The 10974-nt window shown below is 36.3% G+C and overlaps 1 pseudogene; it reads right to left on the reverse strand.

Moving 5' to 3' along the window:
* Window positions 1-344: 344 nt before the first annotated feature.
* On the reverse strand, window positions 345-8313 carry LOC120041327 (annotated as a pseudogene).
* Between the last annotated feature and the right edge of the window lie 2661 nt (window positions 8314-10974).

Consider the following 10974-nt stretch of genomic DNA (forward strand, 5'->3'; position numbering starts at 1 on the left):
GGTCTGAGGGATAGTCACATGGGTAGTTACAGAGCCAGTCAGCCAATGAAAATACTGTTGTTCCTACATACAGTAATGTTTGGTCTGAGGGATAGTCACATGATTACTTACAGAGCCAGTCAGCCAATGAAAATACTGTTGTTCCTACATACAGTAAAGTTTGGTCTGAGGGATAGTCACATGGGTAGTTACAGAGCCAGTCAGCCAATGAAAATACTGTTGTTCCTACATACATTAAAGTTTGGTCTGAGGGATAGTCACATGGGTAGTTACAGAGCCAGTCAGCCAATGAAAATACTGCTGTAACTACAATTTATTTTGGTGTGCGATATTTACATGAATACTTACAGAGCTTTCCTGCAGCCTCTCACAGCTGGGACCAGTCTCCTACGACCCTCCTCTGATGTCTTGTATTCCTTCAGGTTAAACACATCCAGAACCTCCTCTGATATCTGCAGCATGTAGGCCAGCGCTGAACAGTGAGCATGTGTGAGGTTTTTGGATCTGTTCTCTGACCTCAAGTACGCTTGGATTTCCTCCTGTACAGAATGGTCTTTCATCTCTATCAGACAGTGGAAGAGATTGATGCACCTCTCAGGGGAGACGTTCTTCCTCTGCATCACCTTAAGGGATCGGATTGTTTTCTGGACGCTCTCTGGACTGCTTTCTGTCTGTGTCACCAGACCTCGTAGGAGTTTCTGATTGGACTCCAGTGACATGCCATGAAGGAAGCGGACAAAAAGGTCCAGGTGTCCATTCTTACTCTCCAAGGCTTTATCCACGGTACTCTTCAGCAGCTCATCCAAGGTTAGCTCTTCAGACGCACCTCTAGACTTTCTCTTGAGGAAGGGCTTCAGTGCATCCATGTTCTTGGTTGTGTAACAATGGTACATGTAGACAGCTGAGAGAAACTCCTGAATGCTCAGATGAATAAAGCAGTACACCACTCTCTGAAATAACACAGACTCTTCTTTAAAGATTTGTGTGCACACTCCTGAGTACACTGAGGCTTCTTTGACATCAAGGCCAGCCTCTTTCAGGTCTTCTTCATAGAACATGAGATTACCCTTCTCCAGATTTTCAAACGCCAGCTTCCCCAGCTTCAGAATAATTTCCTTATCTGACTCCATGAGCTCCTCTTGATCCATCTCATCTCTTCCATGATACTTCTGGTTCTTCAGGCTGGTCTGAATGAGCAGGAAGTGTATGGACATCTCAGTCAGAGTCGTGGGCATCTCTCTCCTCTTGTCTGTACTCAACATGTGTTCAAGGACTATTGCAGAAATCCAACAGAACACTGGCATGTGGCACATGATGTGGAGGCTCCTTGATGTCTTTATGTGTGAGATGATTCTGCTGGCCAGGTCCTCATCACTGAATCTCTTCCTGAAGTACTCCTCCTTCTGTGGGTCATTGAACCCTCGTACCTCTGTCACCTGGTCAACACACTTATGGGGGATCTTATTGGCTGCTGCAGGTCGGGTAGTTATCCAGAGGAGAGCAGAGGGAAGCAGATTCCCCTTGATGAGGTTTGTCAGCAGAACATCAACAGATGATGTCTGGGTGACATCAGACACTGTTTCATTCTGCTGGAAATCGAATGGAAGTCTGCTTTCATCCAAACCATCAAAGATGAACATAGCTTTACAGGCAGTGAGTTTCTCTGCATTGCCTATGTCTAGTTCTGTGTGGAAGTCATTTAAAAGTCTGAGAAGACTGTACTGGAGATCTTTGATCAAGTTCAGCTCCCGGAAAGGAAGCACAAATATGATGTCCACATCTTGATTAGCCTTCCCTTCAGCCCAGTCTAGGATGAACTTCTGCACAGAGACAGTTTTTTCCGATGCCAGCGATGCCCTTCGTCAGCACAGTTCTGATGCTTCTCTCTTGGCCAGGTAAGGGTTTAAAGATGTCATTGCAGTGGATTGCTGTGTCATGTGAGGTTGGCGTCCTGGATGCTGTCTCTAGCTGCCACACCTCATGTTCATTGTTAACGCCTTCACTCTCTCCTTCTGTGATGTAGAGCTCTGTGTAAATCCTGTTGAGGGGAGTTTGGTTCCCTGCTGTTTCGATGCCTTCTATCACACATTCATACCTCCTTATCAGACTGTCTTTATGGTTTACTATAGCTCTCTGCAGGCTGTCTTTATGGTTTACTATAGCTCTCTGCAGGCTGTCTTTATGGTTTACTACAGCTCTCTCCAGGCTGTCATCCACTACAAGGGAAGAGGAAAAAGGATATGTATGAGACACATTCATTGACAATGAAATGTGGGCCTTCCACAACGACAGTAACTGACATGATCTAATATTATTGTTGTTAACACTTAATCATGTTGAGGAAATAACTTAGCACAGGTCTGCAGGTGTTCTTACTGTTTTCAGAGCCTCTTGCATCATTGGGTTCAGTCAGGTGCTGTAGTACAGGACGTGTTCTGGATCTCTTTCTACACTGAGGACAGTCATAGTCTCCTGAAGGAGCAGGTTTCTCCCAGTATCTGGTGATGCACTGTCTGCAGAACCTGTGTCCACAGGTGATAGAGACTGGATCCCTCAGAACCTGCTGACACACTGCACACCTGGACTGATCCTCTGGCAGAGTAGACCATCCACTACAGAGATAAAGGAGAGAGAGATACTGATCCTCTAACAGAGTAGACCATCCACTACAGAGATAAAGGAGAGAGATACTGATCCTCTGGCAGAGTAGACCATCCACTACAGAGATAAAGGATAGAGAGATACTGATCCTCTAACAGAGTAGACCATCCACTACAGAGATAAAGGAGAGAGAGATACTGATCCTCTAACAGAGTAGACCATCCACTACAGAGATAAAGGAGAGAGAGATACTGATCCTCTGGCAGAGTAGACCATCCACTAGAGAGATAAAGGATAGAGAGATACTGATCCTCTAACAGAGTAGACCATCCACTACAGAGATAAGGGAGAGAGAGATACTGATCCTCTAACAGAGTAGACCATCCACTACAGAGATAAAGGAGAGAGAGATACTGATCCTCTAACAGAGTAGACCATCCACTACAGAGATAAAGGAGAGCGATATACTGATCATCTAACAGAGTAGACCATCCACTACAGAGATAAAGGAGAGAGAGAGACTGATCCTCTGACAGAGTAGACCATCCACTACAGAGATAAAGGAGAGAGAGATACTGATCCTCTAACAGAGTAGACCATCCACTACAGAGATAAAGGAGAGAGAGATACTGATCCTCTAACAGAGTAGACCATCCACTACAGAGATAAAGGAGAGAGATACTGATCCTCTAACAGAGTAGACCATCCACTACAGAGACAAAGGAGAGAGAGATACTGATCCTCTAGCAGAGTAGACATCCACTACAGAGATAAAGGAGAGAGAGAGATACTGATCCTCTAGCAGAGTAGACCATCCACTACGGAGATAAAGGAGAGCGATATACTGATCATGTAACAGAGTAGACCATCCACTACAGAGATAAAGGAGAGAGAGAGACATATTGAACATTCTCAAATTACAACAACAAAAATGTGGTGACGTACCTTCGGTCAAAGGTAACTGATCCACCACCACTGGAATTAACAGGACGATCCATGGAGAAGTCACTGTTCATAGACAGACAGCTGGGAACAGTATACTGTGCTGTCTGAGTGTGGTAGAAGCCTCTGGAATGAATAACATGTCCACAGAGCCATTACTAGAATGTTAGATTCTACACAGACCAGTGTGCCTCAGACCAACTACCCCGTTCAAAGACACTTCAATAGTTTGATTTGCTCATTCACCCTCTGAATGGCACACACACACAATCCATGTCTCAACTGTCTCAAGGCTTGACGCTAATTATTTAACCTGTAACCTCCCCTTCATCTACACAGATTGAGGTGGATTTAACAAGTGACGTCAATAAGGGATCGTAGCGTTCACCTGGATTCACCTTGTCAATCTATGTCGTGGAAAAAGCAGGTGTTCATAATGTTTTGTGAACTCAGTGTCGTAAAATATGACATAAACAACAAATGATAAGCAGATGCTTTACAGATAATACTCAAATACACAAAATACATCTGGTTTCAGATCCTGAAGATTCTTCAATAGTAATATCATCAATTCTGACCAGTAACTTACCTGGGGTCAAAGGTCCCTGATCCATTACAAAAATGTATAGGACGTTCCATAGAGAAGTCACTCTTCATGGACAGATGACTGGGTACTGGAGAGACTGGTCTCTGGAAAGACTGAGTTTGGTTGGAGATTCTGAAAAACATAATGAATCACCTTGAAACTACATCATAAAATATATAAACATTATATATCAATAGATAACATATAGTTTAATGCTTTATATAATGTATCAACATTATATATCAATAGATAACATACATTATATAAAGCATTAAACTATATCAACATTATATATTAATAGATAACATACATTACATAAAGCATTAAACTATATCAACATTATATATCAATAGATAACATACATTATATAAAGCATTAAACTATATCAACATTATATATTAATAGATTATATACATTACATAAAGCAACAAACATACACTGAGTGTACAAAACATTAAGAACATCCTCCTAATACTGAGTTGTCACATACAGATACTGATTCACTTCATCTCAGTTCCACTTTAATCCTTAAGAGCCTATTGAGTCACATACTTCACAATATGTCCATATATACAGTACCAGTCAAACAGTAACACAATAAAACATCAATATGTCTATATATACAGTACCAGTCAAACAGTAACACAATAAAACATCAATATGTCCATATATACAGTACCAGTCAAACAGTAACACAATAAAACAACAATATGTCTATATATACAGTACCAGTCAAACAGTAACACAATAAAACAACAATATGTCTATATATACAGTACCAGTCAAACAGTAACACAATAAAACATCAATATGTCTATATATACAGTACCAGTCAAACAGTAACACAATAAAACAACAATATGTCTATATATACAGTACCAGTCAAACAGTAACACAATAAAACATCAATATGTCTATATATACAGTACCAGTCAAACAGTAACACAATAAAACATCAATATGTCTATATATACACAGTACCAGTCAAACAGTAACACAATAAAACATCAATATGTCTATAAATACAGTACCAGTCAAACAGTAACACAATAAAACATCAATATGTCCATATATACAGTACCAGTCAAACAGTACACAATAAAACATCAATATGTCCATATATACAGTACCAGTCAAACAGTAACACAATAAAACAACAATAATGAGGCCATAATATACTAGATAATATGTCCATATATACAGTACCAGTCAAATACTCAGATACACAAAATACATCTGGTTTTAGATCTTGAAGATTCTTCAATAGTAATATCATCAATTCTGACCAGTAACTTACCTGGGGTCAAAGGTCCCTGATCCATTACTAAAATGTATAGGACGTTCCATAGAGAAGTCAGTCTTCATGGACAGATGACTGGGTACTGGAGAGACTGATCTCTGGAGAGACTGAGTTTGGTTGGAGATTCTGGAAAACATAATGAATCACCTTGAAACTACATCATAAAATATATAAACATTATATATCAATAGATTATATACATTATATAAAGCATTAAACTATATCAACATTATATATCAATAGATTACATACATTACATAAAGCATTAAAATATATCAACATTATATATTAATAGATTATATACATTATATAAAGCATTAAACTATATCAACATTATATATTAATAGATTACATACATTATATAAAGCATTAAACTATATCAACATTATATATTAATAGATTATATACATTACATAAAGCATTAAACTATATCAACATTATATATCAATAGATTATATACATTACATAAAGCATTAAACTATATCAACATTATATATCAATAGATTACATACATTATATAAAGCATTAAACTATATCAACATTATATATCAATAGATAACATACATTATATAAAGCATTAAACTATATCAACATTATATATTAATAGATTATATACATTACATAAAGCATTAAACTATATCAACATTATATATTAATAGATTATATACATTACATAAAGCATTAAACTATATCAACATTATATATCAATAGATTATATACATTACATAAAGCATTAAACTATATCAACATTATATATTAATAGATTACATACATTATATAAAGCATTAAACTATATCAACATTATATATTAATAGATTACATACATTATATAAAGCATTAAACTATATCAACATTATATATCAATAGATTACATACATTATATAAAGCATTAAACTATATCAACATTATATATTAATAGATTATATACATTACATAAAGCATTAAACTATATCAACATTATATATTAATAGATTATATACATTATATAAAGCATTAAACTATATCAACATTATATATCAATAGATTACATACATTACATAAAGCATTAAACTATATCAACATTATATATTAATAGATTATATACATTACATAAAGCATTAAACTATATCAACATTATATATTAATAGATTACATACATTATATAAAGCATTAAACTATATCAACATTATATATCAATAGATTATATACATTACATAAAGCATTAAACTATATCAACATTATATATTAATAGATTACATACATTATATAAAGCATTAAACTATATCAACATTATATATTAATAGATTATATACATTACATAAAGCAACAAACATACACTGAGTGTACAAAACATTAAGAACATCCTCCTAATACTGAGTTGTCACATACAGATACTGATTCACTTCATCTCAGTTCCACTTTAATCCTTCAGAGCCTATTGAGTCACATACTTCACAATATGTCCATATATACAGTACCAGTCAAACAGTAACACAATAAAACATCAATATGTCTATATATACAGTACCAGTCAAACAGTAACACAATAAAACATCAATATGTCCATATATACAGTACCAGTCAAACAGTAACACAATAAAACATCAATATGTCCATATATACAGTACCAGTCAAACAGTAACACAATAAAACATCAATATGTCCATATATACAGTACCAGTCAAACAGTAACACAATAAAACATCAATATGTCCATATATACAGTACCAGTCAAACAGTAACACAATAAAACATCAATATGTCCATATATACAGTACCAGTCAAACAGTAACACAATAAAACATCAATATGTCTATATATACAGTACCAGTCAAACAGTAACACAATAAAACATCAATATGTCCATATATACAGTACCAGTCAAACAGAACACAATAAAACAACAATAATGAGACTATAAGGAGTACCAGTACTGAGTCAATGTGCAGGGGTACCAGGAAGTTGAGGTAATAATGAGACTATAAGGAGAACCAGTACTGAGTCTAGGTGCAGGGGTACCAGGTAGTTGAGGTAATAATGAGACTATAAGGAGTACCAGTACTGAGTCAATGTGCAGGGGTACCAGGTAGTTGAGGTAATAATGAGACTATAAGGAGTACCAGTACTGAGTCAATGTGCAGGGTACCAGGTAGTTGAAGTAATAATGAGACTATAAGGAGTACCAGTACTGAGTCAATGTGCAGGGGTACCAGGTAGTTGAGGTAATAATGAGGCTATAAGGAGTACCAGTACTGAGTCAATGTGCAGGGGTACCAGGTAGTTGAGGTAATAATGAGGCTATAAGGAGTACCAGTACTGAGTCAATGTGCAGGGGTACCAGGTGGTTGAGGTAATAATGAGACTATAAGGAGTACCAGTACTGAGTCAATGTGCAGGGGTACCAGGTAGTTGAGGTAATTGAGGTAATATGTACATGTAGGTAGGGGTAAAAGTGACTAGGCAATCAGGATAGAGATTACCACTCCTCATCCAGGGAGTGCACACACACACACACACACACACACACACACACACACACACACACACACACACACACACACACACACACACACACACACACACACACACACACACACACACACACACACACACACACACACACATGAGGGAATGTTGTGTTTGTTTTATATTGTTTTAGGACTATGGAAATGGACAAAATGATTAGCCTATGGATTATGAAAACAACAAAAATAAATGTGAAAATGGGAGAGGAGAAATGACTACAGACCGTGTTGTTTAACTCACTGACCGTGACCCATGAGTTCTTCTTACCTTTGTTCAGTAGAAAATTCTCCCTCTCTAAACATTATAGGATGGTCCATAGACTCGTCACTCTTCATGGACACACAGCTGGGTACAGGGGAGGCTGGTCTCTTCCGCTTGATTGGGCTTCAATACAACAGAGACAAACATTACATCTCTCATCTACTCTGAGCTCTGATGGGGAAACATAAAAAGAGTTTCATTCCAAAATGCAATATGTCCATTTTCATAAAAGTTGGGAAATTAGATTTTATTTTTTAAAGGAATTATGTAAGAGATTGGTGTGTTTTTTCACTATCTAATCATGGCATTGAGTTGTTCAATGACACACATGTATTTGATTATAATCTATAACTTGATGTTTTCATTTCAGAGACAAATAATCATGTTGCTTTGCAAAATGCTATATATCTGCCTCACTGAAATAAGTAGTACTGCTTGTTTTTACACAGTCAAATGTGACCGACCGGCTCAAATCAGTCTCATGTAGCAATATTTTAAATGGTGTTTTTCACATTGGATAAAAGTAGAGACTCAGGGCTAGAAAATGGTATATCATACACTACAGTTAAGGAACAATGGGAAAGAAATTCTGCTTTGAACGTTAATGAAATTGTAACTTCACTTTTGAGAAAATGGCCTTCAAATGTTTTAGTACCTTCAGAGGAGCTCTTCTTTGTCTACTTTGTCTACTTCTTTGTTACTTTGGCAGATAATGTCACCCATCTAAATAAGTATGTTTTCACATATATAATTAACTAAATGTATAATGTTTTTGGTTTATGTTAGATTCATTGTTTATTATGCAATAAATTGTTATTTTACGGTTGTAAGTGGTAAAATGAACTAGAAAATGTTATATTTAGCAATTCAGAGAATTTCCTAGTTTAATACGGAATTACACATTATTCAGTACTACTGCAGTTGCGACATTATTCCAATAGATGGCAGCATAAGACCACAAATTACATTTAAGAAGATTAGTTTAGTTTTCTCCCTAGATACACAACCACTCCCCCAAACAGGACAACTCCTGTGTGCTTCTTTCTGTCCCTTTTCACACTGCTAACGCAGTGGAAGGACTGAAAAAGCATTTAACAGATTACTGTGGAGTAATATAATTATGATTCATGTTTATTATTATCTGTTTTTACGCTCCTGTTTTGACATTTTACTTCATTACTCTCGAGCAAGTTCTCTCTGCCTTTTCAGTGACAAGTTCTGTCACTGAAAAGGCAGAGCGTGAAATAAAAAAATTATTTTTGAGAAATATTTAACTTTCACACATTAACAAGTCCAATACAGCAAATGAAAGATACACATCTTGTGAATCCAGCCAACATGTCCGATTTTTAAAATGTTTTACAGCGAAAACATCACGTATATTTATGTTAGCTCACCACCAAATACAAAAAAGCACAGACATTTTTCACAGCACAGGTAGCTTGCACAAAACCAACCTAACTAACCAAGAACCAACCAAACTAACCAAGAAACAACTTAATCAGATGACAGTCTTATAACAAGTTATACAATAAATCTATGTTTTGTTCGAAAAATGTGCATATTTGAGGTATAAATCATAGTTTTACATTGCAGCTACAATCGTAAATAGCACCGAAGCAGCTAGAACAATTACAGAGACCAAATTGAAATACCTAAATACTCATCATAAAACATTTATGAAAAATACATGGTGTACAGCAAATTAAAGACAAATATCTTGTGAATCCAGCCAATATTTCCGATTCTTTAAGTGTTTTACAGCGAAAACACAATATAGCATTATATTAGCTTACCACAATAGCCAAAAACACAACAGCATTGATTCAAGCCAACAGTAGCGATAACGAATAAACCAGCAAAATATATTAATTTTTTCACTAACCTTCTCAAAATTCATCAGATGACAGTCCTATAACATCATATTACACAATACATATATTGTTTGTTCGAAAATGTGCATATTTAGCGGCACAAATCGTGGTTATACAATGTGAATACTAGGCAAAATGCAATAACAATGTCCGGAGAAATCCATGTCCAATACATGTTGGACAGCAAATTAAAGATAGCTTAGTTCTTAATGCAATCGCCGTGTTAGAATTCTAAAAATAACTTCAGTACGACATCCAGCTTACGTTATTGCGAGAGAGCGCCCAAAATCAAAGCGAAAAACACAACGACACATTTTCCACAGAAATAGGAAATAACATCATAAATGGGTCCTACTTTTGCTGATCTTCCATCAGAATGTTGTACAAGTGGTCCTTTGTCCAGAACAATCGTTGTTTGGATTTAGAATGTCATTTTTCCCTCTAGAATGAGCAAGCAAAACTTGCCAAGTGGCGCGAAGCTGTCCATCGTGAACAAACGCAAAGAACGGAACACGCCAAAACTCCCGAAAAAAATTCAATAATCTGATTAAACTATATTGAAAAAACATACTTTACGATGATATTGTCACATTTATCAAATAAAATCAAAGCCGGAGATAGTAGCCGTCTATAACGACAGCTTTTCAGAAGGCAATCCCAGGTTCCTTCTCGCGCCTTCCTGAAAACAGGAAATTGGTTTCACGTCATGCCAAGAGCTCTTATTCGACCTCAGATCAAGCTATACACTCCATTTCTTCTCTCACTGCCTATTGACATCTAGTGGAAGGCGTATAAAGTACATGTATACTAATAGATTTCAAGCAAAAGATTAGGTAGGCCCTGGAACAGAGCCTCGATTTGAGATTTTTCACTTTCTGACAGGAAGTTTGCTGCAAAATGATTTC

This window comes from Salvelinus namaycush, unplaced genomic scaffold (assembly GCF_016432855.1).
Source record: "Salvelinus namaycush isolate Seneca unplaced genomic scaffold, SaNama_1.0 Scaffold441, whole genome shotgun sequence".
Taxonomy (NCBI): Eukaryota; Metazoa; Chordata; class Actinopteri; order Salmoniformes; family Salmonidae; genus Salvelinus; species Salvelinus namaycush.